Consider the following 16,249-nt stretch of genomic DNA (forward strand, 5'->3'; position numbering starts at 1 on the left):
TACGCAAGCGTATGCATGTGGGTTAACCCCTCCTCCCCCCTCCATGCATACATACTAAATGGATGCCCCCTAACAGCCACACCACCACTCCCCACACGAGACAAGCACGTGACTCTCGGTGTAAATGGAGCCGGAGCGCGAATACACGTGCCGATGCCCCAAGTACAGTTGCCACCATTTCCACGACAGAACAAACCCAGGCACATTTCTCAGCGAGCCCAGGTCTATTGTTAAAACTGTACAGTTCACGGTGATTAAATTCAACCATAGCCATACCCGGGGTACCAGATCTCGACACAAATCAATTCCTGCTGCCACCCGAACACTGTCCGGGGGTCAAACGCGGACAGGTGGCAGCCCAAGTCGCGAGGCCACATCTGCGCCGACTCACGGTAAACGTGTGCAGGGCCAGCAGGAAGAGCCCCGGGATCTCGGAGCGCAGCCACTGGTTCCACGCGCTGTCTCGGTCCACGTCCTCGCGTGACGACGACGACACTTCAAAATCACCTGACCGGAAGGAGGGGGGTGGGAGGGAGAGTAAGAAGGTACGAAGGGGGACCTTCTAACTCTTTCACAGTGACGCGTTCTTCGCGTGCGTCACCCTGCAGCCAACCTCTCTGCTCTCGTGTGTGAACGTGGGTCAGTTTGGTTTAATCGTTCAGAATGAATGGGGCATGACCCTGGCCCTTGTGCAACTTATTATTTTCCATGAGATAATACCAAACACATCATTAATGTGTGTGTGTGTGTGTGGCCTGCAAGCAAAACCTACATGCTCTCGAGTCATATATCGGGAGCAGTCACAGGTGGGAAAGCATTGCCGAATTCCTAGAAAGGCTCAGCTCTCTCCAACTTATGTTGAAAGCATTTATGCATTAGTTCTGCCCGTACCTCTTTGTGCCTGTGTAGTGGGCAGGCAAGTGTGGTGGAGCAGCAGGTCCAGCACACGGGGTGTCCAGCAGAGGAGAGGAACTCCCCGTGGCCCTGGCCGGGGAAGCAGAGGTCGGCGGCGCTGGGAGCGGCGTCAGTTGCGCGGCGTCTGTGGGAGAAGGCACAGGCCTCTGCTGAACATTATCATCCGCAGACACATCACACGGCTTGCCGGACACGTCACGCACTCGGCCCTGTGATTGTGGAGGTGAGACAGGTTCGAGCGTGGCAATGAATGGCTTGTCGCTGGACAAACATCGACGGCACCATCGGGAGAACTCGGCACGAACTCGTGCAGAGTTTCTGGCACCGTATGAATTTACACTCCTTGTAGGTATGTGCGTTGAACCTCTTTCGCGCCGTACGTCAGCCAGCCGTGCTAATCGGAGGTGCAGATGGATGCAATTGAAGGAAGTGGAGCAGAGATTTCAAAATGAAACAAAAAAAATTGATACAGAAATTACACAAGTCCAGGGGACTTCACCAAGGCCATGTTATCCCAGAATCTGACAGAGCACAAAGGAAGATTGGCAATGGCAAAAAATGGCTTCATAACTATCATTGTCAGATGGCACACTTGCATCTTCAGTCTTCAGTCAGCGTCAGTAATTTAAGAATGCACGCATGATGCGTGACACCAACTAAACTGGCATCGATGCTGACTAATCACATCCTCTCCAAGATGTGGAACTCAAGAGACATGGATGCCTCTTCCAAACAGGACTACCCTTGACAATTGAGTTGTCGCCTGGGTAAAAATAAAATGAACTAGGAGATTTCAACTTGAAAATCCAAACCATCGCACCAACAGTAATGGATGGAATCCTATATGAGGCGCACACTGCAGTAGCTTCAGGTGGACTCTGGTACCTGCTTTAACGTCTGTGTGAGAAGCATCTTCTCCCACTGAAATTCAAACAAAGTTGACAGTTAGACAGGACATGTTTAAAACATCCACAGTAAAATTCAAGTATGTATACCATTAAAGTAAACCTTTTTTTTTTTACCAGGTAAGGCCCATTGAGAGCTATATAGCTCTTTTTCAGAAGCGACCTGGCCACAAATTATAGCTTAACGAAGTGGCTTATCACGTGGAAATTTATAGTAGCCAAATACTCTAAACGCATTACTTACAAATAGCTCACAAAGCGGTTATCCTCCCACTACCCTTGGGTTACCTCCTGTCCCGGTCCAGCCGAGACAGTCTGTGAATTGGCATCTGTGTTTGGGTGGCATGAATTAATTTGTACCGAGATCTGGTACCGGTACTGTGCTGAACTTTACTACTGCATGGTTGTTGACAGACCTAGACCGACTGAAACATAGGTCTGGGTTTGATCTCCATAGTGGAAAAGGTGGTAACCCGAAAACTAACCCAAACCCTTCCACATTCAACGATAAACACTTTAAAACCGAGTTCGCTCGGAAATGGCCCCACTAAACCGCACGTATGTAAACGTTTGACTTCAGTGGTTCCTCCGCCGCGTGTGAACGATGAAGTGCACGGCCTCTCGTGATGATGACCTCACACCCGCATGGCTGCACGAAAGGCGGTGCTGACGAGCATGAGGCAGGTGGAAGAGGCAAAACGAGGAGGCAAGATTAGAGTGCTGTAGTCGGTGGGGTATAGTGGGGCCTATTTCCAAATGATTGATTTATGTGGAAATGAAATTGGTCAAGAGCCCGTTACTTTGTAAACATTAGCATGTATCTACTTTAATGCCAAGTCTGCAGGGGTGGGAAAGATGAGGTCTATTCATTCTGGTGGGCAAAGAGAATTTAGACACTCCAAATTAAGTCTGGTGGCATACGGATAAAATGCACCTTACAAATGTAAATAATGATTATTAATCAATCTTCTTCTTCACTCCCACGGTGTTTCCAACCAGGGTTAGGCCATGTAATGATCTGACGTGCTGTACACTTGTACAGTGTTACTGAATTATTGTATCATTATGAATTCAGTGCCCCTTCTGCGACCTTTCCCTAGATCCCCCTCTTGTGTATAACCTGGCCTGCTGACGTCAGGGCCGTAAGCCTCAGATCCCTTTCCCTGCCAGCAGCAGGCGCTATGCTGTTACATTACGATTCTATGCCACTACACAGGGACTCCTCTACTTACGAACATTCGACTTACGAACTTTCAGAGATATGATCAAACCTGTCCGTATGTCCAGTTTCCTGTTCGGACCGAGAGTCGCAAGTTCAACCACCGCACAATAGGTGGTGATGGTGGCATCTACATCTGCAGACCGTGAAGAACCAGAGGCAACTGTTAAAGCCATTCCCCGTGTTTAGTGTACAAGTCGTAAAACGTGTTTGAAATCGATGGGAGTAAAGTTGGACTCACGAACAAATCGACTTACGAACAGACCTATGGAACCGAACTCGTTTGTACGTACAAGAGTCTGTATATGGTGGTCACTCTGAACAACACAGACCCAGCTCCTTTTTACTATTTTTGGTCCATTAGGACATTACCAGATGCATCTTTCTGTGCTAACGGCCACACAATACACATTAGACGTGTCACAACAGGTCACGTTTAATAGTCTAACCTTGTCTGGAGTAAGTCGCATACGGTAGACATTTCTGCACATTTGCAGAATTACATGCCTATGACAAAGGAACCATGTGTATTGCATTAGACAGGGGTGCTTGATCATGTGTGGATGCAGATTCCCGCAGCAATAGAGGGAATAGGTTGTTCGCAGCGCCACTGATTAATCAGAATCAGAATCTATTTTATATCCTGGAGGAATCCGATGAGCTATGAAGATCTTTTTCACATATGTCCAGTAGGGGAGGGTCAGCGAGCTATTTCCAAAACCGATGAGAGGCAAGATGGAGAAAATGTAAGCAAATTGCTAAAAATACAAAGTACATACATTCCTGCCAATTTGTCAACCAATGCAATCTTGGGCAAGGTAGCAACACAACAACCACAGCTCCAGACCACGACAAGACTCCACAAAGTTCCTCAATTGCATTGCATTAAAATTGAACGTTTAATGAGCGACATTTGAAATAGCGTTACCAAATGACAATATTCCCTTCGAATACTTGACTAATGAATGAGGCTAAGACGCTTGCAGTAATGTTCAAATATGCATCACAAGCCATTCAGAAGTGGTAGGCCTCACGTGACCACAGGGCACCACAGTGGCAATATGTTAACTACTTCGCCTGGTACGCAGGAGGCCGTGGATTCAATCCGGACCCTGTCGCCTGCTGTATATTTTGAGGTTGCATGTCTCTCTCACTACATTTAGAATAAACATCACGCATTTAGAGTATTTGGCCTCTATAAATTTCCACGGGATAAGCCACTTCGTTGAAGATAACATTTGTGATAGCCAGGTTGCTTCTGAAAAATAGCTCCATAGCTCAGTGGGGCCTCAAACTAGTAAAATAAAAAATATAAATTTTGATTTAAAGCTTTCGTGACTGCAGTAATTCATATTCTTAGTTTTTTCGGTAAAGTCACGTTGAAGAGAAACAAAATAACAAAATATATATAAAACAATAAAAAATTCTCACGACGTTTCGACCATAACTCAAACGGTCATCATCAGGTGTGTTGGTTTGCATAAATTTATTTTTAAACGGCACATTTATTTATTTATAAAAAAAACGTTGGCGTCACGCGCAGCGATTGGCAGTTTGCCCAGGACTAGTCCATCTATTTTTTTTTTAAAAGAGGAGGGGGGAGACGAAATTTTTTTTATAATGTATGCTGTCTGAAAGCCACTGTAAGCGTGAACAATCAATCAAGAACTGAAATGATTTATCAAATCTTTCCAATGATTGCTAAGATAGAATCCATCTTCTCGGTTGTAATTGTCTCTGTGCTTGTATATGTGGATAGCCTCATGAACGAATCTCTCATGGAAGCCAGATGGCTTACAAAGAACCTCCGTCTTGGAAAAGTCAATGGCATGTGAGCCTACTGAATTAGAACAATGATCTGCTACGGCCGAGGTGTTGGTCCTACCGTGTTTAAGGTCTGCTTTATGTTCACGAATGCGGTCCAAGACATGGCGTTTGGTTTCTCCAATGTAACTACTACCACAGAGGCAACTTAGTTTGTAGACACCAGGGTATTGTATGTCCGGAATCACATCTTTTACAGACGGAACCAGATCACGGATTTTATGTAATGTGTTGAAACGGACCTGGATCTTGTGTTTATTCAAGATTTTGGAGATCTTTTTTGTGATCCCAGCAATGTAGGGTAAAGTGATGGTTTTGAAAGGCTCCTCAAGAGGGTTCTTCTTCATGGTTTGAGTGATAGCTTTGCGGATTGTATAGTCGGAGTAACCATTAGCCCTAAGAGCTTGGTGTACGTGCTTGAGTTCACTGCTTATGTGTTCCTGGTCGGATATGCATTGGGCTCTATGATACAGAGTCTTGATGAGAGAATTCTTCTGTGATGGATGGTGGTGGGAATCCGGTTTCAGATAAGCATCCGTATGGGTAGCTTTCCTGTAGACAGAGTGGCTCATTGAACCATCAGGTCTCTTTTTAATTAGGACATCCAAAAAAGGTATCTTGCCATCTATTTCGACTTCCATGGTAAATCTGATGGCTGGGTGTATGGAATTGATGTGGTCGAAGAATTGGTCTAGAGCAGGCCGGCCATGTGGCCAGATGACAAAAGTGTCATCCACGTACCTCTTCCATAAGGTTGGGCGCAGAGTGGCAGTCTGGATGGCGTCAGTCTCAAATTTCTCCATGAAAATGTTAGCTATAACTGGAGAAAGGGGGGAGCCCATTGGGGTGCCCTCAGTTTGTTTGTAGAAAGTTCCATTCCAAGTGAAGTATGTATTGGTTAAACAGTGTCTCACCAGGGGGGGTACCTCAGTGTTTAGTCCTTGATGAACCAAGTCTTCAATGATTGCAATGGTGTCAGGTACAGGAACCTTGGTGAATAAGGAAACTACATCAAAACTGACAAGCAGGTCGTCTGGGGACAGGGAAATACCCTTGATTGTTGATACCAGGTGAGTAGAATTTTGTACCGCAGAGGTGGTCTTTCCAGTGAAAGGACGCAGGATTTCAGACAAAAAACGAGCTAGTTTGTAGGTGGGGGAGCTGATAGTAGAGACTATGAGACGAAGAGGTGTATCAACTTTATGTATTTTTGGTAAGCCGTATAATCTTGGTGGCCTGGCAGCAGAAGGTTTCAACGAAAACTGTTTAGATTGATCAATTAATGCGGTTGAATCAGAAATTATTTTGTTGGTTTGTGTGACGAGGCTGTTGGTGGGATCTCTTTTTATTTTTGTATAACCACCATCGTCGAGTAATTCTTTAATTTTGTTGTTGTATTCTATTATATCCATGATGACAGTAGCATTGCCTTTGTCAGCTGAGATAACTACAATATCATTCCTCTTTTTTAATTTATATAATTCAAAACGCTCATCTTTGCTGAGGTTGCTAGCTGGCATCTTAGCGTTTTTGAGGGTTGCAGCGATTTCAGATCTTGCTACGTCTGCAGCGATGTGACCCAGGCCCCTGAGAGCAACGTCTACTTGGGCAATTATATCATTAACTGGTATGTGTTTAGGTGTGACTGCAAAGTTTAGACCTTTAGCTAAAACGGATTTCAGACCATCGGAAATAGAACTGTTACTGCGATTAATTACGACTTTATTAACGTCTAACTTTTTGGTGTGTGGGTCCGGTCTTTTGTTGAAGAGGAGGTTAAATTTGGAAATCAGGTTTTCCTTACATTTGGTCGACATAGTAGCAGCTGAAGAGGCAGTCATATTGTCTACATGTTCCCAATCCGATGTGGACATTATTGCCGTCAAAATCTTGAATAAACACAAGATCCAGGTCCGTTTCAACACATTACATAAAATCCGTGATCTGGTTCCGTCTGTAAAAGATGTGATTCCGGACATACAATACCCTGGTGTCTACAAACTAAGTTGCCTCTGTGGTAGTAGTTACATTGGAGAAACCAAACGCCATGTCTCGGACCGCATTCGTGAACATAAAGCAGACCTTAAACACGGTAGGACCAACACCTCGGCCGTAGCAGATCATTGTTCTAATTCAGTAGGCTCACATGCCATTGACTTTTCCAAGACGGAGGTTCTTTGTAAGCCATCTGGCTTCCATGAGAGATTCGTTCATGAGGCTATCCACATATACAAGCACAGAGACAATTTCAACCGAGAAGATGGATTCTATCTTAGCAATCATTGGAAAGATTTGATAAATCATTTCAGTTCTTGATTGATTGTTCACGCTTACAGTGGCTTTCAGACAGCATACATTATAAAAAAAATTTCGTCTCCCCCCTCCTCTTTTAAAAAAAAAATAGATGGACTAGTCCTGGGCAAACTGCCAATCGCTGCGCGTGACGCCAACGTGTTTTTAAATAAATAAATAAATGTGCCGTTTAAAAATAAATTTATGCAAACCAACACTTTCGTGACTTCAGGAATTCATATTCTTGGTTCTTTCGGTAAAGTCACGTCCATAGAAAATAAAAAATTATCAAATCAAATAAAAATGTGAAATTTTAAATAATAAAAGCAAAAACCCACATTAATATTCTTGGTTCTTTCGGTAAAGTCACGGAGATAAAAAAATACAATTTTAAAATAATCAATTGAATAAAAGCTTTTAATATTATTTAAGCTTTTGTTATATTCAATTTATTATTTTAATTTTTAAATTGGCAGAATCTACACGCCACGTTGGTGGCCGGCAGGTGGCAACATCTACACGCCGAATTCTTGTTTTTTTCGTTAAAGTCACGTAGATTTTAAAATAAAAATAATCTAATTTAATTAAAAAATACAAATAATAAATTGAAAATAATAAAAGCTTTCATAATTTGCATTTTTTATTTTTTTTATTATTTTCTATCTACGTGTCTTTACCGAAAGAAGCAATAATATGGCGTGTAGATGCTGCCATCTGGTGGCCACTAACGTTGGCAGCTGGCAGCATCTACACGCCAGATTCTTGGTTCTTTGGGTAAAATATAAATAATAAAGAAAAGTAAAAAAAAATCATGATTTAGTATTTTTTCATTTAATTCTATTATTTTCATTTTCAAATCTACGTTACTTTACCGAAAGAACCAAGAATATGGCGTGTAGATTCTGCCAATTTTAAAAAAAAAATGCAAATTAAAATAATAAATTGAAAATAATAAAAGCTTTCATTATTTTCCATTTATCTTTTGTTTTTATTTATTTAATTTCATTATTTTTATTTTCAACCTACATGGCTTTACCAAAAGAACCAAGAATATGAATCTGGATTTAGATTATTATTTTCAATCTATTTTAATTTTTAAATTTGCAGCATCTATACGCCATATTCTTGGTTCTATCGGTAAAGTCACGTCGATAGAAAATAAAAAAATTATCAAATAAAATCAAATAAAAAGTGTGAAATGGAAAATAATAAAAGCAAAAAAACCCACATTCATATTCTTGGTTCTTTCGGTAAAGTCACAGAGATAAAAAAAAATGAAACAAAATTTTGATTTTAAAATAATACATTGAAAATAATAATAAAAGTTTTTATTATTTTCCATTTTTTTATTTTTAAATTGGCAGAATCTACACGCTATAATCTTAGTTCTTTGGGTAAAGTCACGTAGATAGAAAATATAAATAATAAAAGAAAAGTAAAAATTTAAATAATATTTTAAAAAATATTTATTTTATTGTTTCCCTTCTACGTGACTTTACTGAAAGAACCAATAATATGAATCCCTGCAGTCACGAAAGCTTTAAATCAAAATATAATAATAACAATTCATGATTTTCATTTAATTATTTTCTTTTTATTTTCAAATCTACGTGACTTTACCGAAAGAACCAAGAATATGGCGTGTAGATTATGCCAATTTAAAAATTACAAATAAAAGTAATTTTATTATTTCCGATTTGTTTTTTATTTAATTTATTTCATTATTTTTAAATCTACGTGACTTTACCGAAAGAACCAAAAATATGAATCTGGATTTTTGCTTATTTTAAATTTATTATTTTAATTTTTCAATTTGCAGAATCTACACGCCACGTTGGTGGCCGGCAGATGGCAGCATCTACACGCCATATTCTTGGTTCATCTTCTTTGGTTCTTTCGGTAAACTCACGTAGCATGAGAATAAAATAATAAATTGAAAAAATAAAATAACACAATAAAATTCTCACGACGTTTCGGCCACAACACAAGCGGCCTTCATCAGGTGAAGGTACGAGACTGTCTGGAGGACAGCGCTGGAGCGAACAAAGCCAAGCTCAGATCGAGACCTTTAAGCTGTGTGAGAAGGACAAAGCGCCTTGACAAAGGAATTAGCATTGAATTTAGCATTGAAATGGCTGAGTGATTAGCTTGTGACTGGTCACAGATATGGCTATGTTAAAGTCAAAGCATACACATCCTCAGAGGCACCCCTTGACAAAGGAATCAGCATAGAATTTAGCATTGAAATAGCTGAGTGATTAGCTTGTGACTGGTCACAGAAATGGCTATGTTAAAGTCAAAGCCTACACATCTGAGCTATTAATAGTAACTGGGTCAGTGTCTACTTCAAATATTGTTTAGGCTCTGGAGACTTCCAAAGTTATTCGTGATGTTATACATTTGGTTCGTTTTGAGCATAATCACGACCTTATATAATTATTGCGTGATACACACGCTGAATATACGCACACAAACATCGTGTACACGTGTGTCGTGCCGTCTATTGTCCACATAGACGGCTTGTGCTGACTAGAGAACGATCTTAACGAACAATGTCGTGACATGTATCAGCCCTTTGTCGATCCAGCGTTTTGATAGAGGCCTCCCCCACACCATGTCGTTCGTGGGAGTTGTTTAACCATATTTCACCATGCCGGTCAATGCGGGTTTGGTGAAGTGAGGAGGCCCAGAAACTTGTATATGCAGATACGAGTTTGCCTGTGCTTGCATCTGCAGAATTACATTCTCACACATCTTCAAGTATAGTTTAATACTTCCACAAATGCATTTATTATTGAGGATTCCATAAAGTACTGTGGTAAAAAGAAAACAACTTGATTTGAATACATTTCGATTTAAAGCTTTCGTGACTGCAGGGATTCATCTTCTTGGTCTTTCGGTAAAGTCACGTAGAAGGGAAATAATAAAATAATAAAAATAAAACATAATAAAATAAAATTCTCACGACGTTTCGGCCACAACACAAGCAGCCGTCCTCAGGTGAAGAAACATAACTGTCGGAAAGACAGTGCTCCAATGAACACTGCTAAGCTTGGCAGCATATTTTAAGCTGGGTGGGAGGAGCAGAGCGCCTTGCCAAAAGAGTTTACATATCAACAGAAGAATTTAGCATTGAAGTAGCTGTGTTAATGTGATAGATTAGCAGGATGGTAAAGTCAGAAATTAGCATATAACTGGGATTTTAGCATGATGTTAATGTGAGGAATTAGCATGTAACTTGTCACGGAAGTAGCTATGTTAAAGTCAGAGTTTATATATCAACAGAGGCATTTAGTATATTGACGCTAAAGAACTGCAACTACCCAACTATCATACAATAAACCGATGTGAAAGAACTAAATATAAACTACATCAATATAATCAATGTACTCAATATATTCTCCACTAAGCTGAGCTACTAACAATAAGTCATTATACATTACACTTCTATGTCGCAAAAATTATTATAATATGCCTCCAAATAATATTTTTATTATAAACTGCCATAGACAGACACCAACATTGAATTATACACTGCGTTACTATACACTACCTTAGATTATAATAATATTAGACTTGTAATATTACACTATGTATTATTTTACCAACCCTACTGTATACCACACTGCTGTATATTGACTATACAATTACGATACTATATAATACCAAATAAATTATATTAAACATTACACTGAGTACTTTGTTGAACAGGGAATGCTTTGAGCTTGTGGGTTGAATCCATCTGTGTGGAGTTGTGTTATTTCTCCATATGCAAGGTGGGGTCTCTCTGGGTTCCACTCACACAAACATCTCAATGCAATGGGACCTTTCTGAAAATGCAGTACTTAGACTCAATGAAGCTTTCCTGGGTAACTAGTTGACATTGTAATATTAGCATGAGAGATAATGACGTTCAGTTATAAGTGCCATTAATAGTACTATACTGTACTTTTATTGAAGACTATAATTTACGTAGTTGTTTGTAAAAAAAGTGTCCGTCTCAAAACTTTTTAACCGGCCCTCATACATAAATGATATTACAGTCTTATATGGAGATTGCGAGTCAGAGTGTCGTGAATAGTGGACTGAACGTGTGGTGCAATCATTATATTGTTGGTGTGTATATACAGAAAGCCCTATTAGGTGGGTAACATTACGAAAATGGAGGTAGTTCGTCATTGTTGTTTAGAAACAAAATATTATTTGGGTGGATAAGAGGGTAAAATCGTACATGATAGGAACTGCAATATTGTGGAGTTCTGGTATAATGAGTTCTAGTATATATGAATCTTATGTCACCTTAAGTATGCCTGTGTGAGTACACTCGTGACACGGGTGTCATGCGCGTGACCTTTGTCTTTTGTTTCAGATGTGCGAGAGCAACTCCGCTGCGAGTCAAGGTGGTGCTGGGAGAATTGCCTTTACCATCGATGGCACTTCACCAGCACCCATCTCAACCCCACCTCAATCCGGTAGAGTTACAAGAGCGAAAAAACTTATCTCTTGTGACGTCTGTGGGAAAAAATTCCAACTGGCATGGTGCCTAGAAGCCCACATAAGAACGCACAAGGAGACCTGTGAACAATGGTGCGGCATATGCGGACGAAGGTTTGATCAGCTAGGAAAATTAAAAAGGCATATGAAGAGCCACGAAAAGGATTATATGATAAAGGGTGCACCAAGCTTGGTGAATAACGGCAGTTTTGCCAATGCGGTGTTGAATCCACCGTGGCCCTATGAGATGTGCTCAGTCTGCGGATTTTTACGTCCTATTGAAATCCTGAAAACTCATGAAAGTCTTCACGCACAGTTCATGTACAGACCGAAGCCTGAACATGAATACACTTCGACAAAAGATAGCGGCGTTAAGATAAATTACATGAAATCCAATTTTCTTGAATGCTTTGGCCTAGTTCCACGTCAAGAAACTGCTTCACCAGTCAGTGAGAATAAACCATACGCTGCTCTCGATCCTATTACGAGCATGAAAGTGTTGATGGCCTTGCAGCAGAAGAAGAAGGAAAAGCGAAGTCGACCTAAGTCCATTAAAAGAAAAAAGACCACCACCAGCGTCACCAATTGCAGCAGTAGCAACAGCCAGAATTCGGACATCAAGAGGATGGACTGCACGGAAGCAGGAGGCTGCGTGGAGCAGAGCATCCCCAAGGTGGATGAACCCAACCTGGCACCTTTAGGTACGTCCTAGTAATGCACACACTACATTTCATTTGGATGTAATTCATAATTTCACAAATTAGTTAATGTACGCATTGTTGACCATATTTGTATGCCTGCGCTGAGGAGTCTAGAGATCTGATGTGGTGCTGCTCGGATGTTGGGTTAAACCGTGAAACTCTGGGTTTCAGTCACCGAGCCATGATTAAACTGGCTTCTCATTGATGGTCTTATCCAGTTACCAAACACTTCTTCCAGCAAACACTTCTGATGTCGCGTGATGTGTAGGTAATTGCAATAACCTCCTAGTGGATAAAAAACGGTCACGAAGGGATGTCATGAGTAGTGCAATGATATCTCCTTCCACGAGCTCTTCTCTTACATGAGGTGGTTCTGTGGGGGCTACCGTCCCCCGCCATCGCTGATTGTCGGGGCCGTTGTCCACCGACTCCCCCGGTCCATTCATACCGCTACCCCCCCGGTTGCTCTGTCAGGTCCAGACTACCGACCCCTAATGCCTCGCCCCCCTGTACCTCTGCCTGGGATGTCGACCGCGTTTGCGTAGCTTAATTAGCGGCTCGTATGCTTTGCGCTTGCGATGCGTTACCCTGTTCAACGACGGCGTGTCGCTGTGAGCGCGCTCGCAAAGTAAAACCCCGTCCTGCACGGGAATAAACAGGTGCGGCGCGCCACCATGGGATTCCCTCCCACCCACGCTCCACGCGGTTAAGCAAAAACAAACACGCCGCGATTACTTTGCTCCGATTTAACGGGCTGTTTACAGAGCTGCGTATTCGCGCACGCTAGTTGCTTAATTCGCTATCTCGCTATTAGACAATCGCGGGGGGCGCGACCGCCACCCCGCCACCCCATCACACTGGTGCGCGAGCGTTAAGCCCTACTGTAAACAATCGTACAGGTACACGAGCGCTAAACGCCACCAAAACCAGACGCGTAGGCACGCGCACACTGAGCACTCCGCCTCGTTGTAAACAACCGCACACGCACGCGAGCGCAAAGCTCTACTGTAGGCGATTGCACAGGTACGAGAGCGCTGGGCACCACCGAAAATAGCCGTGTAGGCACGCGCGCGCTGAACAATACTGTAAACGATCGTACAGGTACGGACACCAAGCACGCTCTACTCCCTTATTCGCCGCAAACAGCCGCGTGTGCGCACGAACACAAAACACTCTCCACCCTCCTCTTCACCCTCCAAAGGACCACACGAAACAGTTTATTCCCCTACCAGTTATTTTATTTACTGCGAGCAACCCGTTAAGCTACGCATAATTGTGTGGGTCAGTGGATATCAGCCTATTCCCCTTGGGATCCTAGACTGTATTTCATCTGCCTATCGCTCTGCTTTCTACCCTCGATCAAATAGCCCAAACTCACCTACAACAAAGGAATTTCGCCGTTTCGCTCTCTTGGCCTCCCGTCCAATCAGGGGCTCGGATTTTCCCGCCCTTTCGATACCCGGATCCCAGCTCGGGTCATGTCGCCGCAGTGATCTCTCCGACGTCCGCTCTCTGTTCTCCCGCTACCAGTCCACTGACCCGTGCTTGTGCGTGCGTGGTTCCACTCGCGGTGGCACGATGGCCCTTGCCGTGACCATGCAACTTTAATATTAGGTCATGGCGCCGCAGTGCATGTCAGCTACAGGGGGAAGATCGCCCAATTTCCCGGCCGCAAGAAACCATGAAGTTCGATCCCATTAGGGACTTCTGGAAAAAAACCTATCGGCCGGGTGACCTCCCCTCCCGGCTCTACGTGGGGCGTGTGTGCGTTCGTGCGGGGGGGGGGGGGTGGCGAGGGTGCACCGCGTCGGCGTCGGCATCCCCCGGTGGCGGCTTCACGGTGGTGGGCACGGCCTCGGCAGAGCGGCTCTGCTGCGGCGGCCTCACGACTGTGCAGTGGGCAAAACGCGGACGTCTGAGAAGGCACCGGCCCCGGGAGAGTGGCGGGAAATCCGAGGCATCGGTGACGGCGTCGCGGCTGTGGGCACGGCTCCGCTGGAGTGGCTCCGCTGCGGCGGCACCACACCCTGCTGACTCAGACTGATTCGGGTAATAGTGGCTCGCAGACACACCGGGAATAAATCGTTAGTGATCGATAACAGCCTCGTGTGGTTTCTACGAGTGTGGGGAAAGTGCATGGTGGTGTGTTTGCGCTCGCCGTAACGCGTGTGGTCGGGGCGCAGTTTCACGGTAGAAGAAACGCCGCGCCCGAAGGACTCGGCGAGTGAGCGCTTCGTCCTGTGACCCCGGACTCCCGCCCTGCTGCGTGCGGGCTAACACCAATCCCGAATATCCGCCCCTCCAGCCCTTTAAATAAACTCCAATACAACCCCCCAATCGGCTACGCGTGTACGAGTGACGTCCCTGCCCTCTGACCCCCGACCCCCCCGTCCCGCGCGTGCGATTGGTGTGTCGCTCTAAAAAAATCCCCGCCCCGCAGCCCTTTAAACAATCTCCATTGCCCGCCCTCGGCGGCAATGCGTGTGCGAAGGACGTCATTCGCTCTGACCCCTGACCCCCCGTTCAGTTCGTGTGAGTGGGGCGCGGGGTTGTGTGAGCGGAGACGTCGCGTTTGAGTGGCTGAGAAGCGACGGATTGATTCCAGGCAGCCACGTGCCAGCCCCGAGCTATGCCCCACAAACAGGACCTGCGGACCCGAGGGGCTGCGGCGTGAGGAGAGTAGCCGGAGAGCGGCAGCCCTCTCACCGCGAGCGAGGAGTCGAGTAGCGGCTGCTCTCACTCGAGCGAGGAGTCCGGAGCCCGCAGCCCTCTCGAGATCAGCCCTCCCCCGCGGGGGGAGCCGGGGGCCCGCGTCCCCCACAACTTTTAACCTGTGTACCAACTGGCCGAGCGAGAGTTTGTGTGTATTTGAGAGTAATCGTGCCAGTGTTTAGCTGTACCAGGGAGTTTTATGCAGCAGAGTGTTTCGGTGTAGCAGGGTGTCCGGATTGTGCCGGCACACTATCCTTCTATCCGTAATGTCGTAGGGTGAGCTCCATTAAAAGTTTACTCGGACCCCAACCTGTCAAAGCGCCTAATCTTTGAACGTGGTTCTCAACATCGTCCCTCACACATGCTACGTACCTTTGAGACGTCCTGCTTTTACAAATGTTGATGAACTGGAGGGCAAAGGTTTGGAGGACCCCACATGGAGTCTGGTTTCTCACACCCGAGCCTCCTGTGACATTTCTGGAGGCTTCTCTGAGATTTTTGTCCCATTTATTGAGTGCGGATTTGGCTTACTTCTGGCTTCATCCCAAGACGTCATCCAGTTGGTAAATACCCGAAGGTTGTGGGAGTCGCCCCGTGCTTCAGTTTATTTCCAACCCTCGCAATGGCCGGTTGCTCACCAGCCGGAAGTCTTTTGTTGCATACACCACGACCGAGGTGTTGAGAGCAGCCATCTCGTGGCTGGTCGGCAATGGAGATAGTATTATCGATTAGGGGAGCGTGAGTCTTTGGCGTTGGTGGTGCTGCTGTCACGGAGGCGACACGAGTTTAGGAAATTCAGTTTTGTGGGTTTCCTGTAGGGAGCACTGAAAGATCCTCTCTTCCTCTTTCTCCACCCTTTGTCTGTTGTCTCCATGTCCCCGTTCAACTCTTTCTATGCCGCTTTCCTTGAATGTGCAGCCGCCTTTACGGCCTCCCCTCTCCCCTTCTCTCCACCTCCAACCCATCTCCATCGTAATCTCCTCCCCTTTGTTCAGGCTCTTCCCTTTCTTCCTCAGTCTATGTATGGGGTTATTGTTTATCGGGCTATTATACAAAAAATGGAGCTTATTTTAGCCTTTGAATAGGATTTTCTGTTTTCTTTCGGTAGCGTGTTGCGCACATAGGGAAGATCGAGCCACGCCACCGGTTCCCATGATCAAAATCTTTCTCAACTTGTCTCCCTCGGT

The 16,249-nt window shown here is 44.4% G+C and overlaps 1 long non-coding RNA gene across 1 annotated transcript; it reads right to left on the minus strand.

Moving 5' to 3' along the window:
• Positions 1-921: 921 nt before the first annotated feature.
• On the minus strand, positions 922-3,183 carry LOC142924612 (uncharacterized). Its single transcript, XR_012941716.1, has 3 exons — positions 3,092-3,183; positions 1,801-1,836; positions 922-1,039 (listed from the first exon to the last, which is right to left on the minus strand). It is a non-coding gene; the product is annotated as an uncharacterized LOC142924612 (long non-coding RNA).
• Between the last annotated feature and the right edge of the window lie 13,066 nt (positions 3,184-16,249).

The sequence above is a fragment of the Petromyzon marinus genome, chromosome 15 (assembly GCF_048934315.1).
Source record: "Petromyzon marinus isolate PM22_M1 ecotype Great Lakes invasive population chromosome 15, UKy_Petmar_22M1.pri1.0, whole genome shotgun sequence".
NCBI classification, from domain to species: Eukaryota; Metazoa; Chordata; class Hyperoartia; order Petromyzontiformes; family Petromyzontidae; genus Petromyzon; species Petromyzon marinus.